Source organism: Tenrec ecaudatus, chromosome 14, assembly GCF_050624435.1.
Source record: "Tenrec ecaudatus isolate mTenEca1 chromosome 14, mTenEca1.hap1, whole genome shotgun sequence".
In the NCBI taxonomy this organism is placed as follows: domain Eukaryota; kingdom Metazoa; phylum Chordata; class Mammalia; order Afrosoricida; family Tenrecidae; genus Tenrec; species Tenrec ecaudatus.
Window position 1 is genome coordinate 60,351,251 of NC_134543.1, and position 20,732 is coordinate 60,371,982.

The 20,732-nt window shown below is 38.9% G+C and overlaps 1 non-coding gene across 1 annotated transcript; it reads right to left on the bottom strand.

The window, feature by feature from the left end:
- Window positions 1-3,515: 3,515 nt before the first annotated feature.
- On the bottom strand, window positions 3,516-3,649 carry LOC142427195 (small nucleolar RNA SNORA84). The gene has a single exon (XR_012780007.1). It is a non-coding gene; the product is annotated as a small nucleolar RNA SNORA84 (small nucleolar RNA).
- Window positions 3,650-20,732: the final 17,083 nt, after the last annotated feature.

Below are 20,732 nucleotides of genomic sequence, written 5' to 3' on the forward strand. Positions count from 1 at the left end.
ATAAAACAAAAGGTTTATGAGGAAAATTACAGAACAGTATTACAGAAACCATGAGTAACCCAACAAATGGAATAATATCTCATGCCCGTGGATCAGAAGACTCAATATAGTAAGGATGTCAGTTCTACCCAAGACACTATATAAGTTGAATGCAATCCCAATACAATTATGATCATCTTTCTTCAAATAATTGAAAAAAAACTGATTACCAAATTTATATAGAGAGGGAAGAAGCCCAGAATTAGCAGAGAACTCCTCCAGAAAAAAGGACACAGTGGGAGGGCTTGCTTTACCTATTATACAGCAACAGTGGTCAAAACCACATGGTATTAGTATAATGACAGATACTCAGACCAATGGAAAAGAACTGAAAATGCAGAAATAAAAACATCAGCATATAGACAACTGATCTTTGATAAGGGGCCAAAAAAATCCAATGGGAAGTGGATGCCCTCTTTACCAAGTGGTGCTGGGAAAAATGGATATATACCTGCAGAAAAATGAAGCAAGACCTTTATCTCACTCCATGCACAAGAATAAACTCAATGTGGATCACAGACCTTGAAGTTAAACCCCAAACTATTAGGGCCATCAATTGAGGGAAATGGGACAAACCTGACAACTTTGATGCAGGGAATACACAGGCTATCAGAAATAGGGAAGAACACAAATTCAGAGGAGGCACAAATTGACAAGTGGGATATACTGAAGATAAAACGCCTGTGTACATTGAAAGAATTCACCAAAAGAGTAATAAGAGAGGCCCGAGACTGGGAAAACATCTTTAGCAATGATACATCAGACAGAGGCCTTATTACTAAAACCTACAATACTCTGCTAGCCTCCAAAAAGAAAAAAATGAATTGCCCACTGAGGAGGTGGACAAAGGACCTGAACAGAAGTTTCACAGGGGCAGAAATCCAAATGGCCAAGAAACATATGAGAAAATGATCGCGATCATTAGTCATAAGAGAAATGCAAATTGAAACAACGATGAGGTACCACTTGACACCCTCAAAGGTAGCCCAATTCAAAAAATCAGAAAGCAGCAAGTGTTGGAGGGGCTGCGGGGAGACAGGAAGTCTCACCCACTTCTGGGGGGCCTGTAGGTATGTACAGCCACTATGTAAATTGATTTGGTGATATCTAAAACAGATGGAAATTGAGCTACCATATGACCCAGCAATCCCCCTAATTGGGCATATATCCAGAAAATACATGAAACAAGCCACGGCCTGACATCTGTGCTCCAATGTTCATCGTGGCACAGTTCACAATTGCAAGGAGTTGGAAACAACCCAAATCTCCATCAATAAATGAATGGATTGAAAACCTGTGGTATATACATAAAAGAGTACTACACATCCCTAAAAAGCAGTGATGAACGTATGTAGCACATCACTGCATGGGAAGAACTGGAGGAATTTGCTAAGCAAAGTAAGCCATGTACAAAAAGACAAGTACAACATGGTCCGCTGAGGTAAGCTTAAAAATGCAAAAGGGGCAAGGAAAGGCTACTGTACATGTATATTCCTGGGGAGAGGTCCAGGTAGTATGGCAGCAGCCAGATCAAATCCAGGGATACATATGGTAGCCTACTAAAAAGAAGGGTGGAGGGGAGACATGGGTAGCGAGGGAACAGACTTTTCTTATTTTATCGTTGGTGTTTTATTGTTGTTGTTTTGTTTTCTTTTGTTGCTTTGTTTTTCTCTGTCTGGTTTTTGTACATATTATTATCTCTGCAAGTCTATCTAGATAAAATAGGCGGGATACACAATCTGGAGGAGAAAACAACGGGACTAACAGTTCCAGGGGGCACATGGGAGACGGGGAGGCAGGGGAAAGAAAGTGGGTGTTAACAAACCCAGGGACAAGGAAACAACAAGTGATCTAAAATTGATGGCAAGGAGGGTGTAGGAGGCCTGGCAGGGCTTGCTTCAATGGCAATGTAACTGAGAGGAATTACTGAAACCCAAATGAGGCTGAACATGATAGTGGGGCAAGAGAAAAGTAAAAGGAAAAATAGAGAAAATAACTAGGAGGCAAAGGGCATTTATAGTGGTCTATATTCAAACATGTACATGTGTAGATATATTTATATAGGATGGTGGGGAAACAAATTTATGTGCATATACTTATAGGTTTAGTCTTAAGTTATCAATGATATTTCAGGCTTCTGTGGCTCTTCTGAAGAGCTCTGTTGGTGAAGTGGGTTACAGGCTCAGTGCTAACCCCAGGTTGGCAAACATTCACTCCAACAGAGAAAAATGAGGCTTTTTACTCTTGTAAAGTTTTATAATCTCCAAAAACCCACAGGGACAGTTCTGTTCAATCCTATCAGGGCCCCTGAGTCATAACTGGCTCGATGACAGGCAGTGAGTTTGGTTTGTTTTTGTGGAGCTTCCAGAATAAAATACAATAGGAAGAAAGGCTGAGCTATCAACTTCAGAAAATAGCCAATGAAACCCTATGAATCAGAACAGACAACTGTTTGAGATATTACTAGAAGATGAGCCCCACAGTTTGGAAACAATGGACCCACTTACAAAACGACTGTGAAGATGTCAGAGGGCTGAGCAACTTTCATTCTGTTGTACGTGGTTCTCCATGAGTTAGAGGTGATTCGATGGCAACAACTAACAATGTACTTTTAAAAAGCATTATATTTAAGGTGTAAACCCTTAAAAGACAAAAACCTATATGGCCAATAAAAAGTAATTTTAAAGATGAAATGTCAAAGTTATGGGACAATTTCCTTCTAGGAAAAAGCTTTCCATAATGTCCCCATCTGTGTATTCATACATCTATGCTTGACTAATAGAACCAGGGTCACATTTTGGGTCATGTGGACTTGTTCTTCAGCTTCAACTTGAACTTACATATAAGCAATTGATGGTCTGTTCCACAGTCAGCCATAGCCTGATTATGGTTTGATTTTGGTTTCCCGTAGATTTAGTCAATTTTATTTCTGTGTATTCCATCTGGAGAAGTCCATGTGGCAGTTGCAGTTTGTGTGTTGTTGAAAAATGTCATTGGGATGAAAAATGTCATTTGTGTTGAAAAAGTCGTTGATCTTTCAAACTCATACCATCTCCAGCTTCATTTCTATCACGAAGGTTATATTTTCCAACTACTGTTCATTCCTCTTTCTTTTCAAATTTTGCATTTGAATCTCCAATAATTATGATGCATTTTGGTTGCATATTTGATAAATTTCCAACAGAAAATGTTGGTAGAATTCCTCAAATTCTTCCTCGCTAGGTTTAATGGTTGGTGCATAAATTTTAATAATAGTTGTATTGACTAGATTTCCTTGTATTTGTCTATTCTCCTTTCATAGGTAATATTAGATGAATAGGTAACATCATGATAAATAGAGAAAAGATTGAAGTTGTGAAGGATTCTGTCTTGCTGGCATTCACAATCAGTGCTAATGGAGTAGTACTCAAGAAATCAAACAACACCTTGCATTGGACAAATGTGCTGCACGTGATATTTTTTTCTTTTTTTTCCCCCCATGTACCAGTAACTGGGCTATGGAGGCCGCTGAAAAGGCACAGCCCCCATGCATACATCACAGTATTGCTCTGGCCCATTGCCATCGACTGGAAAGCTGTACCTGAACAACAGCACCCAGCAACCACAGGGCATTGCACATGATATTTTTTTTAAATGGTGAAGAGCAATGATGCCAATATGAGGACTCTGGTGCACTGGATTTAAGCCGTGGTATTTTCAACCACCTCATATGCATGAAAGTTGTACGTGGATAAGGAAAACCTAAGCAGAATCTATGCATTTGAATGATGGTGCTAGCAAAGTATATTGAAAGTACCATCGACTACAAAAAAGGAAAAAAAAAAAACCCAAGCAGATCTGACATGAAAGAAGTACAGTCAGAATGGTCCTCAGAAGCACGGATCATTTGAACATGTAGGAAACGGGCATCCGGTCGGTGAAGCAGAAGGCAGCAAAAAAAGAGGAAGACCTCAAGGAGACCAGTTGCACAGCGGCTGCAACAACGGACGCAGACATAATCGCAATCGTGATGAAAGACCAGGCAGCACTTCAGTGTGCTATAAATAGGGCCATTATGATCAGAACCCTGAGGACATCTAACAATATATCTGACTAGTTGTATTTTTACCTACGTTTTTTATTCCAGAATTATGGTTGAGTTGTGCAGAGACTTCAGTAAAATAACGGCCTTTAGGGAGACTGATTTGGAGGAAATATGATCTGCTGATTTCTTTCATGCTTAAACTTCAAATACGTATTACGTCTTATGTTACCATCTATGGCAAACAATTCCACATAAAAGAGTCCTTCAGGGCTCCAGTTAATCATGAGAGTAGGAACAATACAACATGTAAAATCTGGACTAAGTCAGAGCTTCAAGATATTAGACTTGATTTAGGGTATGCACACGTTACTGCAATCAACTCTTAAATTCATTTGGATTCAGCAATTGTATTTCCAGTTTTACAACTCTGCTTTGTCACTGAATCTCCCTTAGAATCTACAATCCTGACTCAGTGAAAAAGAAGTGAATCATAAGCTGTACTTGTTTTATTTTTAGTGCATAACACAGTCCTAAGGGAGTTGCAGATGTTTATAGACCAAAAAAAAAAGCCTTGTAAGGCCAAAAATAACAGTCTTTGGCACCATAAAGAGACTATCTCCCATTCCCTATATATCAACAGATTGTGGGCAGCTGTGACACTTTGTAGGAGAAACAATATATGTCATTTTCCGTGTGACAAAAATTACAACAAGGAAAAGAAAGAAAGTCACATTTATGATCCAAATTAGAAGTCAAATGCATAACTCAATTTCTATAACCCACAGGTTATGTCTGGGGCATTCATGGGGGAAAGGAAACCATGAGTAACTCCTTTCCAACCAAACTAAAGCCCTTTATCAGAGTTGAAAAAAAGGACCACAACTGTGTTAAAGTCAAAATGGTTTCAAAACACAACAACATTAGATAAATCTGCTGTGCAAGAACACTTTACAGTGTTGAAAAGCAAGGATTTTACTTTGAGGACTAAGATACGTCATGCTATTTTTCAGTCATTTCATAAGCATATGAAAGGTGGACATTGGATAAGGAAGAGAGACGAAAAACTGATGTATTTGAACTATGGTGTCAGTGAAGAATACGGAAAGCAACACGGACTGTGAAAAGAACAGTCTTTGGAAGAAGTACAACCAGAATGTTCTGTATAAGCAATGATAGTGAGATGTCTCACATACTTCAGACATGTTATCAGGCGAGACCAGTCCTTGAAGAAGGACATCATACTTGGTAATGCGGAGGAGCAGCTAAAAAGCGGACGATCCTTGACAAGATGGATGGACACAGTGGCTGCAACAATGAACTCACACATAAGAGCCATCGTGAGGATGGCGCGGGGCTAGGTAGTGTCTTATTTTGCTGTACACAGAGCTGCTATGAGTCAGAACCCACTCAGAGACCCCTAACAACCATAAGCACAACTCCAAAATTGCTTCAAGTTCAATCGCAGATACTCAGGTGACAAAATGTTTGCCAATAATTAGTTCTCCTTTTCTATTTGCTTTAGAAAGTTTTATATTTAACCCAGACTGCCATAAGCACTGAATATAAATTAAATATAAACTTAATAAATTGCTTAGTTTAATGGCAATACAGAGTACCACCAGATGGAAAAAATAAAACAGCATAATGCAAGCATTTTTTCCTTCCTAATGAATTTAAATCCATGAAGTTTTATAACATCAGGCTTTATTTATGTGACATGCTGAGTGTTTATATGTAGGTACCACTGAGACAACTATCACTTGGTAAAAGTACTGAGTTTTCTTTGCCTTAGGAAATGAAGTGGCTGCATGAGTCTAATTAATGGTAGAAGAAGATGACCCAGCAAAGGCAGCCTTAACCATAAAAGTCACTTCACTTAAGGGTATTGTGAGACATTAAAAAGCAAACATGCCTTTGTAAATTGAATTTTAATATAATACATATACAACAAAACAATACTCAGAGGAAAGGTCTGTTTTTCATTTAAATGACATGCTAGATTCGTATCATTTTCTGAGCTTCCTAATAAATGTATAGCCCATATGAAAGATTACCATTGCGTTTTTTCTACACTGGAGTACTTTACTACACTAATATGGCTTGTGGACTAGCCACATTAGCCTTAATTTTTTGCTGTCATTGAAGCGGGTCATGAGGCCTGTTTTTCTAAGGGTCTCTGTGGAGCGGAATCAACAACCTTTCCTGTAGTGAGTAGTCCAATGCTTAACTACAGAAGTTTGTTTAGAATGCAGAATGTCGAGCCCACCTCCAACTCCCTGGGTCAGAATCTGCATTCTAACCGGTTCTACGGATGATGCATGTGCACAATAAAATTTGAGAACTGTCTTAACTCACTGCCATCAAGTTGATTTGGACTCAGGGACCCTGTAGGGCAGAGCAGAACTGCGCCCTAGGCTGTACATTTTTGTTGGAGCAGAAACCTTTTCGTTCTCTTTCTCCCGCAGAGCCACTGGTGGGTTTGAATTGCCAGCCTTGCTGTTAGCAGCTCTACACACTATAAACTACTCTGCCAGGGCTCCGCAAGCACCGTCTTCAAGCAAACCAAGCCCTCCCTCTGCCATCGAGTTGATCTGAACTCAGAGAGCCCCTATATGGCACTCAATCTTTGTGGAAGCAGAAAGCTTCATCTTTCTCCTGTAGAGCTGCTGGTGGGTTTGAATTGCTGACCTGGGTTAGCAGCCCAATGCATAATTAGGGTTCTGGCTTAGTAAACTTTAATAGTCTATGCTAAGTTCTGATCTTCCACAGCCAGGTCCCTCTACTTCCATTTAAATAACTAACACATATAAATAGTAGATTCCTGAGCCCTTCATTGCCTTTAAATTAGTATAACAAACATTTGTACAAACTTATCAAATAATGGGAGGGAAATAACGTTTTCTACTCCTGTAAAAAGTTAGCAGTCTCAAAAACTCACAGGGCTCATGCTACCCTGCACTATAGGTCTCTGTGAGTCAAAATCCACTCGACGGCTATGAGTTTGGTTTCGGCTGGCAAATAATGTATATTATTGTTGTGGCAAGAATATGGCTTACGTGAAATTATAGTTAATCTGAGAAAACAAATCTGGTGGATATGATGTTACTGGGAGCAGCACATACTTTCGGTACGCTTACTTCTTATAAATGTACTAAGTAAACGTAATAGTTATCCTGGGGTCGTTTTGGGTTGTTAGGTAGTACTGAGTCCGTTCTAACTAACACCATCCCTGTGGGCAGCAGAGGAAAGCACTGTCCTCTCTTGCTCCTTACACAGTACTTGAGCACCACTCTGCAGCCATTATCTCAATGCATCTTATTGGGGGTTTTCTGCTTTTTCACTCACCTCCTCCTTTAGCAAGCACGATGTCTTTTCTCCAGGAATTGGTCCTGACTGATGATAGTAGTCAAAATACATGAGGCAAAGTCTGCTACATTCAAAGGAGCATTCTGGCTGTACTTAATGTGAGACAAAATTGTTCATTTTTCTGTTGTTACAGTATTCTTCATCAACACCATAATTCAGTTCTTCATTGATGCATATGAAATTATTTAAAATATCATGGCTTGGGTCAAGCACACCTTCGTTCTCAAAATAATACTTTTGCTTTTGAATACTTCAGAAAGGTCTTCTTCAGAAGATTTGCCCAATACAATACATTGTTGCATTTCATGACTTCTGCTTCTGTGAATTTTGGTTGCAGATCAGGGTAGTATGAAATCCTTGACAACTTCAATATTTTGTGTTTTTCATAATGCTAGTAATTGATCTACTTGTGAGGACTTTTTATCTTTATCAGGAAGTGACTCGCGTCCTTTCATACAGTGCAGGTTGTAAATGAGTCTTCCTCCAATCACAGTGCTTCATTTTTCTTCATATAGTAGCACAGATGAGTGAGTACTTCTAGCACAGCTTCCATTTACATATACATCTCAATTCCTGGAGTATTACACTTGCCAATATCATCAGTGCAATTTGAATTTTTCCTTTCAATGCCATTGGTATTGAATCACGATCACATGCTACCTTCTGAAATGATTGAACATCAACAAATTGCTTTTGATACACTGACTGTATTTCTGCCATCTTCAGTGAAGTTTCCTTCAATGTTCAATACTTTGCCTACAGAATCTTTAAATACATCTTGAAGCTTGAATTATTTTTTCTTCTTTTTAGTTTGAGAATGTTCTTCCCTTTTGGTTTTCTAACTCCAGGTCTGTCTTTGCAATCTCATTATATTGCTTTACTTTGTATTCTTGAGTCACCCATTAAATTTTCCTACTCAGCTCTTTCGTGTGTAATTTCTTCCACTTGCTCTAGCTAACCTTATTCAAAGATCAATTTTAGAGTCTCTGCTGGCATTCACTTTGGCCTTTTCTTTCTTGTCTTTTTAATGACGGTTAGTTTTCTTCATATACGACATCCTTGATGTTCCATATGTCAAATCCATACTGAAGATGTTTTCTAAATTCAGGTAGGATATACTCAGGGGTGTACTTTCACTGCAGTGGAATTGTTTTAATTTTCTTCCTCCATCCTGAACTTGCATATAAGAAGTTGATATTCAGTTTTGCAGTTGACCCTTATCCTTGTTCTGTCTGATGGTGGGTTTCTCCATCATCTCTTTGACTCCTGTATCTTCTAAACATTTACGTTGTTTAGAAAGGTATTTGCTATGAAGTTGTTTTGGTCTTGAAATGTCTTGAAAATTTCTATCTTGAGATTACCAGTGTTGTTTCTACCACCAAGGCCATATTTTTAAGCTACTGATCTTTTTTCTTTGTTCCCAACCTTTATATTCCAATCAACAATAATTATCAGTGCATGTTTATTCCTTGTTGGATCAATCTCAGATTGCAAAAGTCATAAAAATCTTCAGTCTCTTTATCCTTGGCATTAGTGGTTGGTGTATACAGTTGACTATTAGCCACATTAACTGGTCTGCTTTTTATTCTATCACTGATAACATTGTACTACAGAACAAATCTTGATACGTTCTTTTTTATGATAAATGCAATGTCATTCCTCTCTATTTGCCATTCCCAGGATAGACTATCTGCTTGCTCAATTCAAAAAGGTCATTATCAGTCTATTTCAGCTCACTAATTCTTAAGATATAAATCTTTAATGAATTCCATTTTGTTATTGACAATTTACAATTTTCACAGATTTATACTTTACACATTCCACATTTTGATCTTCAACAGATGTTTGCAGTTGTTTCTTCTCATTTTCTGTCATGTCATATCAGCTAATGAAGGTCCCAACAGCTTTGCTCCATCTACATCATTAAAGTCAACTCTGATTTGATCCCTGTTGGCGCAGTGTGTTACAAGTTGGGCTGCTAGTCACAAAGTCAACAGTTCAAATCTACCATCTGCTCCTTAGGAGAAAAAATAATGCCATCTCCTTCTGTAAAGATTTATAGCTTCAGAAACCCTCGGGGTTGGTTCAATTCTATCTTTAGGGTCACAGTGAGTCAGATCTAGCAGTTGGTGGTTTAGGCAGCTCTTCCCCAGTTGTGTTTTGAGTGCCATCCAACCTGAGGGACTCATCTTTTGGCACTATATCAGACAATATTCTGCTGCTATTCATAAGGTTTTCCACGGGCTACTTTGTTCATATGTAGAACATCAAATCACCCTTTCTAGTCTGTCTTAGTCTAAAAGCTGCACTGCTAGTATTTGAAATTCTGGTGGCATAGCTTCCAGAATCACAGCAACATGCAAGCCACCACAGTACAACAGACAGACAATGTTTGGAAAGCAGTTATATGTAAATCAAAGAAACATATACAAGGAGAAGAAGAAAATTATAATGCCAAACACAAAGGGTCATTTGAGAAAGGCAATTAATAGAATTGTTGTGCAGGCACACGAGGTCATTGCAATGTTCTAAGTGTTACAGAAAATAGTGAGGTCCTGTTAGCGCCCTTTCCTTTTGTCTTTATGCCCCAATTAGCCCGTATGTTATGAGGAGAGCCTTCTGTCCTATCTCTGGGCAAAAACTGCTCCTAAACGATTTGCCTTCAAGCAGTTGGCCATTCCATAGTTTTGTATACATACCGTTAATCTCTCCATATTATTGCCAGAGTGATTATGTCTAAGGTAGAGACAGTAGCCATTTATTGATTTAAATTATGTAAAGGCAAATTTTAATCATGTATTGGATTAAAACCCTTTGTAGCCGCCTATCCCAGTAGGAAATTCCCAGAACCCTTAGCGAGTACATGTATTGTTTCAAGAGCTGTTTATGCTTTTACAAGCTCATATTCTATCATTTCACATGTCCCATTATAAAGTCATCCCAAACAGCCAGCTAAAACCATTCAGCCTCTGCATTTCTTTCTTCTCCCTTCCTAGATCAGAATTATCTATGTTTCAACAAGCTAATGAAACTCTGGAAGCACTTACTCGCCTATATCCAGGAGTACACAGCTACTTGAGCAAGTGACTAGAGAAGATCTGTATTTACATGCATATCAAAGAAAAGTGACCCAACAGAATGTGCAAACTCTAGAATAAGATCATTGATATCGCATGCAAGTAAAATCTTGCTGGTGATCATCCAACAATGGTTGCAGCACAACATTAACAAGGAGCTGCCAGAGGTTCAGACCAGTTTCAGAAGAGGGTATCATTGGTGACATCTGACAGATCTTGAATGAAAGCAGAGAATACCAGAAAGATGTTTACTTGTGTTTTATTGACTATGTCAGTGTATTTGACTGTGTGGATCATAACAAACCGTGGGTAACCTTGAGAAGAAGGGAAATTTCGGAACACTTCATTGTGTTCATGCACAACTTGTACATAGATCAAGAAGCAGTTGTGTGAACAGAACAAGAGAAGGCTGCATGGTTTCAAATCAGGAAAGGTGTGCATCAGGTCTGTATATTCTCATCATACTTATTCAACCTGTATGCTGGCCAACTCATCAGAGAAGCTAGAGTATATGAATGTGGCTTAGGAGGATTGGAGGAAGGTTTATTAGCAACCTGCAATATGCAGGTGACACACCTTGCCTGTTGAAAGTGAGGAGAACTTGAAACACTTGCTGATAACAATCAAGGATTGCCGTCTTCAGTATGGGTGACAACTCAATGTAAAGAAGATCAAAATCCTCACAACTGGACCAATAAGTAACACCAAGATAAGGAGAGAAAAGTGTGAAGTTATTAAGAATTTTTGTGTTGCTTGAACCCACAATCAATGCTCATGCAAGCACCATTGCATTAGGTAAATCTGCTCCATGAGAACTCGTTAAAGTCTTGAAAAGCAAGGATGTTACTTTGAGGAGTAAGGCACTCCTGACCAAAGCCATGGTATTTTCCATCACATCATATGCATATGAAAGTTGGACATTAAATAAGCAAGATCATAGAAGAATCAATGTATTTGAATTGTGATCCTGGAGAAGAATATTGAAAGTACCATATACTGCTAAAAGGGAAAACCAATCTGTCTTAGAAGATGTATGGCCAGGGTGCTTCTTCGAGGCAAGGATGGAAAGACTTCATTCACCTTACATACTTGGGACATCTTGTCAGGAACAATCAGCCTCTGGAGAATGACATCGTGCTTGTTAAAGTAGAGGGGTAGTGAAAAAAATGAAGGCACTCAGGGAGATGGACTGACACAGTGGCTGCAACAATGGGCTCGGGCACAGGAACAATTGTGAGGATGCACAGGACCAGGAAATGTTTTGTTCCGTTGTGCATAAGTTATCTTTTGGGTACTCAGCCTAACACTCGGATTCTAGCCACTCTATGTAGTACAATTAATCTTTTCTCTGTTGCACCAATGCAATAGCATTATTCCACTCTACTCTAACTTAATGATATATTTCTTCCATTAGACTGAATTCCTTGAGGAAAATATTCTGTATTCATCTTTGCAACCCCAGCACATAACACACTTCCAGGCACTTGATGTTATTTCTACTAGACATTGGTCTCAATTCCTAAATTCTCTAATTTTCATTAAATTCTTGATTGGCTGGACTCCATTTGATGCGTCCATAGTATTGCTGTTGGTCTTTGTCTTCTAACCCCTGGATACTTACTCCCTTAATCCTTTATAATGGAATGACAATGGAGATGGACATAATAAGTTCAGTCCGTCTTTCTCTGTCTAAGACTGTTGTAGGCATCTCTCTATTTCAGTACTAAACATTGCTGTGAAAACTCTGATACCAACTTCAATATTTCCTCTTTGTAACTAACTTGCTTTTTCTGCTTCATACCTAACGAGTCTTTCTTTTTTGATTCTTGAAGTTCAGTAAGAACCAAGGCATGACTCAATGTTGATTCGTTATCCAATTATATGCTGTATTCTTTGATATTCAGATTCATATCTTCTTTCTTATTAAGGACAAATTTTAATACTATAGCTTTCTCTTGTCATTTGTAATCTACTTCAGTTATTCAAGTTTTTTTTTTACCCGCATTCGCTCACCTCCCTGTTATTCAAGTTTTATAATTCTCTTACTAATTACTTTTATCTATGTTTCCCTTTGCATTTTCTTGGATCTTGTGCCTTTATTCAATTATATTCATTTGCATTTTAATTATTTTTCTTTTACTTTTAATATATTTATTAGATTTTAAATGCTGTTTTCCACTAAATTTTCTTGACCTGGTACCTATCTTTATTTCATTCTGTTATTTTTTTTTTAAGGAATTCTTAAGTTTAATTTTTTTTTCATTCTTTTAAAAAAATCATTTTATTGCTTATATAGACCAGACTGTTCAGACATTATTTGCTCTAATATTGTGTGCTTTTCAAATACTTTTATTTCTTTATAAAAGAAACATTTTATAAAATATTTTATAACAGTTATGCCAGAATGTTTAACCATGTGATATATACAACAGAGAAAATAATAATAACAATTGTTGAGCACTACAATTACCAAATACCATGCTAACCACATTGGTGTAGTAGATCTTATTTCTGGATAGCAAGATATAGTGGGTTCTGGGACAAACTATCTCCATCTATGTCCTATATATTCTAGATTAACAAATTCTGTAATTTCTCTAAGCCTTAATTTCCCAGCCTATGAAATAGAACTACATAATCTCATTGTTGAGGAAGAACAAATGAAATGAAATAAACATTAAAAATATGTATGAGGCATTTGGTTAACATTTGTCAAATGAATGAACAAATATAGAATCTCCAAATAGAACTTTTAAACATAATATATTTGTAGTTTCAGTTTGAATTACTTGGTTCTAATTTTGGCTGAATTTGTGAATCAATGTCCTTATCATTTTTTGATACAAGTGCAGCTGTCTTCTGCAAAGATGTGGGTTTGAAATAGCAGCAATTTCTTACTTAGTGTAATGTTGCTAAGAAATTGAAAGAGAATGCTTGCCATCTAGTGGAAGCCAGTTAAATTCCTGAAGCTCTTTGGAGTTCCATCAGATTCATGTGAACTGTTTTCATTTTATAACTTTTTTTTAGAAACTTCACATTTTAAGGTACATTTAAATGTTTTATAATAGAGCCAACTAATAATGACAATAAGCATCAGGAGCCTCAAGTTATTCTCTGATGAAAAAAGAAGTTAACCCTGAAACAAAATTCTAGAAATTAATTAACAATACAAAAGACAACTATATGCATACAGAGTTGTCAGAATATCTTCCACCCTGTCACCAGGAACATAAATAGACTCAGGCTCCCACGGTGCTATCTGATTTTAAGGCCAAGATTTTCTGTTTTGCAAGTAGCCTTTCATTTTTCTCACTCTATTAACATTTTGTGGATAAAAGTCTGATCATGGAGTGAGTTCCAATCCATTTTGTATTTCCAGAAACTATTTCACTTTATCATTAAAAATAAATCCTAAACAATCTTCACATTTAATAAGCATTTCTTGGCTTGAGTTTAGTATAACTCTTTTAATCACCACAGAGGCAAGGCCCCGAAGTAGCCAAGTCTTATGGAACTACTCTATATATCAAAAAATGAATCATGTTAGCAGGGTCCTGACTGTAGCAGTGATGTACAGTTGTTGGGTCAAAAAAGTAACTGTTCTACATATTGAATTAGATTCCTGCTCTCTACAAAGGAGGAAACTTGACAAAGTTATGGGTTATAATTCTTAAAAGAATTAAGTAAGTAGATGCCATAAAATTACTTGAAAGGTTAATGGTCTTAAAATATAACGAGCCAAGAGCTATGGTTAGGAGGAAAATGGTGCCAGTGAGGATAGGGAGAAATGCATTTGTGCAAAGGAGATGAAAGAAAATGATTCCCAGGGCCTCCCTTTATTTTATACCCACATATTCTCAAGGACAGTCACAGCTTGCTTCCAACAAGCAAGTACTAGAAAGGCTAACTCATTGCTTCATCCTGGAAGAGAACATTTGTTCGTGGCTTCTAGCTTGCATAAAAGTTTATCTCAGTGTCAGGATTTCCTTATGGTGATGTTTCTTGCCTGCCCACTTTGTCCTGCATTTATCCCGATACTGAGAAGATGTTTAATATGATCAAGAACCAGGCCCTTGCTTTTCTTTCTTTCTTTCTTTCTTTCTTTCTTTCTTTCTTTCTTTCTTTCTTTCTTTCTTTCTCCTCTTCCTTTTGTGGACTATTGTCTTCCCTGTCACCAAAGAAAACATGTTTTTACTCATACAGTAAGCATGAGTGTACATACAGATAAGACTTCTCTATGTTGGCTTACACTTGCCTCTTATAAAGATGGCTTGTTGGTTTTTCTTAATAATAATGATACTGGCCAGCATGTACATACCAGAGAGCCTCCATAAGTCTATGTATTCAATACTACTGTTAACATCACTGTTGTACAGATGACGCCTAAAAAGATTAAATAACCAGTTGAAGGTCACAAAGCAACTGAAAAGCAAAGTCACTACCTGAATTCATGAATGATAAGCAAAGACCACACTTTTAACATTCTTACTATACACCCTCAGGAATACAAGCAGGACTATTTTATAGGACAGGGTTCAACTGTCCCTGTGGGTTTCCCAGAATTTAACACTTTATGGGCATAGAAAGTATCAACATTCTCTCAAGGAGTGGCTGGTGGTTTCAAACTGCTGATCTTGCCATTAGCAGCCCAAGGTCTAACCACTAAACAAGCAGTGCTCCTCACCCTCTTGTGGAATCTGAAGATACATCCTTAATCGATTGCCAACTTGCACATTCATAAGAGATCATGGAAAACACCATGGTTTGGTTCACGAATAAGGAAGGCTGAAGAGGAATCAATGTATTTGAACTGTGGCTCTGGAGAAGAATTCTGAAATACCATGGACTGCTAAAAGGACAAACTGACTTGTCCTAGAAGACATATGGACAGAGCGCTCCTTAGAGGCAAGGATAGTGAGACTTTATCTTACATACTTTGGACAGATTGTCAGGAGAGATCAGTCCCTGGAGAAGGATGTCATGCTTAGAAAAATAGAAGAACAGTGAAAAAGAGGAAGGCTGAGGGAATTCGTTTGTTGTGCCAACCTGGTCAATAAACTCAAGTGGGATTAATTGAAGGGCGGAGAGATAAATAAATGGCTTGGCAAGCCTCGCCTTTCTTATCTTTTTTTTTTCTTTGATCATCGGACCAGTGTGCAGCTGCCTTGCTTGTTCTGGGCCTCATTTTGCAAGCTACACTACCTGTGGGACACCTAACCCATTGCTGTATCACTGTAATCGGAAGTTCTTTCAAGACCTGCTTCGCCACACTATTGGAATTTACATCTCTTGAGCTGGGGACTGTCGGACCCTGCCATCTGGCTGACTTTTGGTGACCTGCCTTGCTGGTTGCTGCCTGTGCCCAGAGAGCCTGAATTGCTCTACAGGGGACTACCCGGCAGCCCTCAAGACTTGAAGGACTGCCAGTGTCTCACAACTGTCTCACGGGAGTGAGTTGCACTGAGCCATTTGTACTACTTTATAATCTAATTAACTGTTCATTTCTTATGTTATACATCTCTCTATCTATCTGCGTGTGTGTGTGTGTGTGTGTGTGTATTAGAATTCTGGTTTTGTTTCTCTAGAGAACCCTGTCTAACACAAAGGTCCTCAAGAAGATGGACTGACACAATGGCTGCATCAATGGGCTCAAGCATAAGAACAGATGTGAGGCTGAAGCAGCATCTGGCAGTATGTTTTCTGTTCTGCACACTTTTGGCATGGGTTCAAGCAGACTAGATGGCAACTAACAACAACAAAGACATCCCACCCTAATCCTGTAATACAGAATTCTCTCAAGCATGGGATTATAACCAAGTACAGATGATAGAATCTAAAACACATCCCAAAACAGATTACAGCAAATGAGAGGATAGTCAAAAGGGCCATATTTTGTAATGAACTATACAGCTCACAGTAGGCTCTCCACATTTATTGAATGAATGGGTGAATTAATACATTAACTAGAAAAATATTTTGTTTATGGATATTGTGAGTACTGAGGGGAAAGTTGTCTACATAGAACATTATCAGCCATTTGTGAGTATCATATTAAATGTAATTAATAATAATTTGGTATTTTTATCAACACTAAACATCACTGAAATATATTTCATTATTCCCACACTCCTCTGAGATTTCATTGTGGTATGAACTGAAAGGAAGTTACTTAGAAGGATCATGTATTCATTAGAAAAGTCACTAATTTGGATGCTGATAATTCTAAGGACCAGGTATTTATTTAATTAGTTTTAAAGGGCCTTGGAAGAAAGGACTCGCAATTTGCTTCCAAAATACAGCCACCTTGAAAACCCTATGGGATGCAATTCTACTCTGCACTCATGGGATTACTGTGGGTCAGATGTGACTTGAGAGCAATTAACAACCATAATTATGATTAAACAAGAAAATAACAAAGAGGTGTACCTCCCAAGAAAACAATTTAAGTGCTTAAATAAGTCTGTGTCTCACAGTTTGAGTTCTCCAGAAGCAGAGTATGAAACAGTCTGGTGTTTGAGAAGGTTATCAGGGATCAACATCTGTGAAAGGAAGAGGACAAGTGAGAGATTGGGCCAAGGAAGGGATCAGGCCCAGGGGCTCCTGTCAATCCACTAGAGCAGTGGTTCTCAACCTTCCTCGTGCCTCATGCCATGACCTTTTCATACAGTTCCTCATGTTGTGGTGACCCCCAACCATAAAATTATTTTCATTGATACTTCATAACTGTCATTTTGCTAGTATTATGAATCATAATATAAATCATGTGTTTTCTGATGGTCTTACGTGATCCCTGTGAAAGGGTTATTCAGCCCCCAAAGGGGTTGCTACCAACAGGTTGAGAACCGCTGCACGAGGGAGTGAAGACGAACCAGAATACATGTCTTGCCACCTTTTGGTTTCTTCATTTCCAGCTCCCTGTAGTCTTCCTACTGATGACACCGAGGCTTTGATCATATTATGCCTTTGATTGAATGCATATATGCATCCTGAAAAATGATGCTCCATCCAAACGGAGTATGTTTCAAACTGACAACTCAACCATGCCTTCAGCAAGCTGCTCCAATACTCGATCAGGCTGGCATATTTGGGGTACTGTGACATATTACACAGCAGTGGATGTCAATATTTCCTCTGTTCTACACGGATTACACGGGGTCAAACACTGTCTAAGCCATTATATAGTGGAACAGTCTAAGGTCCCAGGGGAAGGAAAGGCAAACACACATAAGAAATATTTGTCCGGGGGGAGCGTGGAGGGAGGGGAAAAAAAGAGGACCTGATGCAGAGGGCTTAAGTGGAGAGCAAATGCTTTGAGAGTGATTAGGGCAAAGAATGTACGGATGTGCTTTATACAATTGATGTATGTATATGTGTGGATTGTGATAAGAGTTGTATGAGCCCCTAATAAAATGTAAAAAAAGAAAATGATTAGGGCAAAGAATGTACAGATGTGCTTTATACAATTGATGTATGTATATACATGGATTGTGATAAGAGTTGTATGAGCCCCTAATAAAATGTTTAAAAAAAAGAAAGAAATATTTGTCCATCACTGACAGGAAAAATCACTAACCTTTCTAAGGAACCAGCCTCATCACCTTGCTACCAGCTGTTAGCTGGTCACCTTCAAAGAATTATGGCATATTCAAGAATGAGGATTAATCTTCGTGGCTAGTAGTTGGAGCATTCGGTAGGCAGCACAGCAGTACCTAGAACAGCCTTAGTAAATGTGAGTCCATACTCAGTGGGTGAAGGGTCATGAGAATATTCCTGCCACTGAAGCCTCTCTTATAAAGCCCACTGTACCAACACTAGAATGCCCAGTGACAGGTGGGCTACGGTTAACTGACTGGCGATTTGTCTACGTGATTGTGTAGTGCCTGATTAAAGTGGATGTGCTATGACAGATATAGAGCTATTTGATATAAAAATCTTCATTCATCATTCTCTCACCCATATATTTATCTATATATCTCTACTCAAAAATACTTTGTTCCAAAACTCAGTCAATTGATATGAAATAGTTCACACAGCTCATGCTCTATCCCCTGGTACCCTGAGTAATGTCTGGATTCTTAAAAGTTTTTGAACAGCTACTTAATATACAAATATTGATCTCTAGTTGTCAGGAGCAAAAAAAGTAAGAAGGGAAGCAAAATTTCAGAAAAGGAACAAATCTAAAGAAACTATAACCCACTGAAATCATGTCTTCATATACTCTAGAACCATAAGTCATAGATGGTGTCTCCTACCACTCACCATTCTTATCAGGATCACAGTAAATGCTATGGATATAATGGGAGGAAAATGTAGAAGATAATTAAAATTCTTTTAAAAGAATAGCTGGAATAGCTGGACTACTAACTACCAGAGGACTCTTTGAAACTATTCCCCTAAGATGCTCTCTAAATGTTAAACTAAAATGATCTCCATTAGCAAAATAGCTGAATGGCAGGCAAAATAAAGGATAAGAATGATGCTCTATTAAAAATTCATCTGTCCAAGATCAAAAGGTCAATATTTACTTTAAAGTAGAGATGAGAGAGAAGGGAAACTAGAGTACTAGAAATAAAACAATCCTATCTGGAGGAAAAACAACGGGACCGACAGTTCCGGGGGGACTTGGGGTGGGGGGGTAGGGGGGGTAAGGAAGTGGTGTTAACAAACCCAGGGACAAGGGAAAAACATGGGACCCCAAATGGTAGAGAAGGGGGAGTGGCAGGCCTGGTGGGAAATGATCAAGGGTAAGGTTGCTTAGAGAAGAGGTATACTCTAGCCCAGGTGGTGATGAAGCATGGTTAGTAGGGCAGGAGGAAAGTCAAGGGAGATGGAGGAAAGAGCTAGGAGTCAAAGGGCATTCGTGGAGGTCTAGACAAAGACATGTACATGCAAATATATATAGGAGGATGGGGAAATAGATCTATGTGTCTATATTTATAGGTCAAGTATTAAGGTGGCGGAAGGACCTTGGGCCTCTACTCAAACACTCCCTCAATGCATGAATACCTTCTTTTATTAAATTGGAACTCTATGATGCTCACTCTCCCGACACAACGGCTGGAGCCAAAGTGGGTGAACAAGTAAATGTGGTGAAGAAAGCTGATGGTGCCCGGCTATCAAAAGAGATAGTGACTGGGTCTTAAAGGCTTGAAGATAAACAAGCGGCCATCTAGCTCAGAAGCAACAAAGTCCACATGGAAGAACACACCAGCCTGTGTGATCGAGTGGTCCCAAAGGGATCAGTTTCCAGGCATCAAAGAACAAAAAATCATATCATTGACAGCACACCTCCATGATAGGATCGCTGAAGACAAATGGGTGCATAAGCAAATGTGGTGAAGAAAGCTGATGGTGCCTGGCTATCAAAAGAGATAGTGACTGGGGTCTTAAAGGCTTGAAGATAAACAAGCGGCCATCTAGCTCAGAAGCAACAAAGTCCACATGGAAGAACACACCAGCCTGTGTGATCGAGTGGTCCCAAAGGGATCAGTTTCCAGGCATCAAAGAACAAAAAATCATATCATTGACTGCACACCTCCATGATAGGATCGCTGAAGACAAATGGGTGCATAAGCAAATGTGGTGAAGAAAGCTGATGGTGCCCGGCTATCAAAAGAGATAGTGTCTGGGGTCTTAAAGGCTTGAAGGTGAACAAGCGGCCATCTAGCTCAGAAGCAAAAAAGCCCACATGGAAGAAGCACACCGGCCAGTGCGATCACGAGGTGCCAAGGGACCAGGTAGAAGGCATCATGCAAAAAAAAAACACAACGATATAAGTGTGTGTATGTATGTGTATATATGTGTATATGTATATATATATACCATATTAAATGAAGGGGGAAGTGCAGAGTGGAGACCCAAGGCCCAAGTGTCGGCCAATGGAGATCCCCTCATAGAGGCGTTTAGGAGAGGAGATGGGTTAATTAGGGTGCGAGGTAGTACCGATGAAGAACACAGCTTTCCCCCAGATCCTGGATGCTTCCTCCCCCCAACTACCATGATCCGAATTCTACCTTGCAGGCCTGGATAGGACAGAGGATGTACACTGGTACATATGAGGGCTGGAGGTACAGGGAATCCAGGGTGGATGATACCTTCAGGACCAAGGGTGTGAGGGACGATGCTGGGAGAGTGGAGGGTGAGTGGGTTGGAAAGGGGGAACTGATTACAAGGATCCACATGTGACCTCTTCCCTGGGAGAGGGACAGCAGAGAAGGGGGGAAGGG